Consider the following 3085-nt stretch of genomic DNA (forward strand, 5'->3'; position numbering starts at 1 on the left):
ATCACCGGAGCCCAGCAGGTTGAGGCTGCGGTGGCCGGGAGCGGCCACTTCACTCCAGTCTGGGCGACAGAGTGAGACTTCAACTCAAAAAAAAAAGAGCCATCTCTAGCTACTGCACTAGTCTCTGCACATTCTAATTAGAGCTTAATTCGTGATCCACATTTTGTTAATACCCACCAGTATCCAACAAAGTACAATATGTGTGGCTGTATGGACAGTCTGGTTCTTAACCTAGAAATTGTATTATTTATTAACAGATAGTTTATCTAAATTATCTGAAAATTATAAACTTTTTTTGAAAGCAGGATTTATTAAGAGGACAGTAAAGATCCCACAGTGGGAGGGGACCTGAGGGGGGTTGCCTAAATATTATATTTTATAAAGGACAAAGTCTCATTAAAAGCACTAGGATCAGCCGGGCTTGGTGGCTCAGCATATAATCCCGTGCCTTGGGAGGCTGAGGTGAGTGGATTGCCTGAGCCTGCGGGTTCGAGACCCACCTGGGCAACTTGGCGAGACCTCGTCTCTACAATAAATCAAAAAAACTAGCCGGGCATAGTAGTGCACGCCTGTAGTTCCAGCTACCTGGAAGGCTGAGGCAGAAGGATCACCGGAGCCCAGCGGTCAAGGTCACTCCAGTCTGGGTGACAGAGTGAGACTCCAACTCAAAAAAAAAAAAAAAAAAGCACTAGGATCAAACCTATCAACTACCACTGTATATGACATAGATGGATTGGAGGAACATAGTCATAATGTGAGAAATTCTTCAGAACAAATGACCCATATTCTTCAGGAAATAAATAAATGGCACGGGAAAAAAGGAGTTGAGGGTTGGTTACTATTAGATTAAGAGACTTAAAAAAATGTATCGGAGCCGGGCTTGGTGGCTCAGCCTGTAATCCCGCGCCTTTGGGAGGTTGAGGTGAGTGGATTGCCTGAGCCCACGGGTTCGAGACCCGCCTGGGCAGCGAGACCTCATCTCTACAATAAATCAAAAAATCAGCCGGGCGTGGTAGCGCGCGCCTGTAATTCCAGCTACTCAGAAGGCTGAGGCAGAAGGATCGCTGGAGCCCAGCAGGTCCAGGCTGCGGTGGCCGGGAGCGGCCACTGCACTCCAGTCTGGGCGACAGTGAGACTCCAACTCAAAAAAAAAAAAAAAAATGTATCGGCCAGGCACAGTGGCTCGGCCTGTAATACCAGCACTTTGGGAGGCCGAGGTGAAAGGATTGCCTGCACCTGGGGGTTCAAGACCTGCCTGGGCAACTTGGTGAGACTTTGTCTCTACAACAAATTACAAAAAATTAGCTGGGCGTGGCGGCGCACGTCTGTAGTTCCATCTACTTGTAAGGCTGAGGGGGAAGGATCAACTAAGGCCAGCAGATCGAGGCTGCAGTGGCCGTGAGCAGCCTGCCACTACACTCCAGCCTGGGCGACAGAGTGAGACTCTGTCTCAAAAAAAAAAAAAAAGAAAGAAAGTATCAATCAAATATAGTGTGTGTCCTCGCTTTGATTCTGCCTAGTACAAAACAGTAAAAAAGACACATTCAAGATAATTGAGGAAAATGCCACACAACTATGACAGGGTATCAGATGATACTAAATAATTATTTTGCTATATGTGAAAATGGTAGTGTGGTTATGGCTTTTTAAAAAGCCTCTTATAGATATATACTGAACTATTTAGTGATGTCTGGATTTCCTCTAAAAGAATCTGGAAGACTGTGTGTGTGTGTTGGGTGGAGGAGGGAGACCCAGCAAAGATGAAACAAGAATGAGCTCTGTGACAGGCACATGAGGATTCAGACTATTTTGTCTGCTCTTATATACATCTGCAGTTATTTTTTGAATATGCGTCTCATTCTGTCACCCAGGCTGGAGTGCAGTAGCACAATGATGGCTCCCTGCAGCCTTGACTCCCTGGGCTCAGGTGATCCTTCAGCCTCAGCTCACTGAGTAACTGGGATTACAGGTGCATGTGACCACGACTTTTTATTTTTTGTATAGCCGAGGTCTCAAGTTGCTCAGGCTGACCTCGAACTCCTGAACTCAGGCAATCTTCTCACCTTGGCCTCGGGAAGTGCTGGGATTGCAGGTGTGAGCCACCAGGCCTGGCCTACCTACACTTACGATTTTTTTTATTCTAAAGGAAAACCAGGCATTGGATCTGGATGCTTTAGATATTGTTGATCTGCTGTCCATTTTAACCTTATTCTCACTCCAGAATCCACTTTCGCGCCCATCTCAGGCTTTTTGGATAGAACTGACTCTTCTTAACTGTCCAACTTCCTTTGTCCGTCTTATGTATGATTACATTGCAGAATACCACCGGCAGAAAGGAACCTTAAATAGGATTTCGTCCAACACCCCCATTTTACAGATGAAAAAACGAAGGCCCAGAGTTTCATTAGCTTATAGGCTTGCATAAAGTGCAACTAAAGCTATGCGGCCAGTAAGTATGAAGTTTACCTGTGTATGACTAAATCACATGGAAGCCGTGCAAAAAAAAAAGTTTTTTTGAGTGGGAGTCTCACTCTGTCGCCTAGGCCGGAGTGGAGTGCCAAGCTCACGATCAACCCGGCGTCGACCTGCTGGGCTCCGGTGATCCTTCCGCCTCAGCCTTCCAAGTAGCCAGATCTACAGGTGCTCGCAACCGGGTCGGCTGATTTTTTGATTTATGGTAGAAATGAGGTGTCGCCAAGTTGCCCAGAGTGGTCTCCAACCCGTGGGCTGAGGCAATCCCCTCACCTCCGCCTCCCAAAACAAATGTCTTAATTGACAACACCAGATTGCCAGAGGTTCATAAACACCCACTTTCCTTCTCTTGTAAGAGCTAGGAAAACACTCACAAACCAACTCCCAGGGGCGACCCTGCCTCATGCAGCACAGCCGCCCCTCCCTGCGGGAGCCTGCAGAGCCCACAGGAGGAACCAAGGGAACGCGCGAGAAAAGACGCAGCGTCGGCTCGGACGTGCGCACGCACGACGGCACCCACGACACACGCAGGCACGCACGGAGCGAGCTCGTCTTTTTGTTTGTTTGTTTTTTTGAGTTGGAGTCTCACTCTGTCGCCCAGACCGGAGTGCAG

At 47.8% G+C, this 3085-nt stretch overlaps 1 protein-coding gene across 1 annotated transcript in view; it reads right to left on the reverse strand.

Moving 5' to 3' along the window:
• Positions 1-3085, reverse strand: part of NUDT15 (nudix hydrolase 15) — a 12821-nt gene that overhangs the window by 9101 nt on the left and 635 nt on the right. The window lies entirely within an intron of this gene.

This window comes from Carlito syrichta, unplaced genomic scaffold (assembly GCF_000164805.1).
Source record: "Carlito syrichta isolate Samal-C Ts95f unplaced genomic scaffold, Tarsius_syrichta-2.0.1 Scaffold302582, whole genome shotgun sequence".
NCBI classification, from domain to species: Eukaryota; Metazoa; Chordata; class Mammalia; order Primates; family Tarsiidae; genus Carlito; species Carlito syrichta.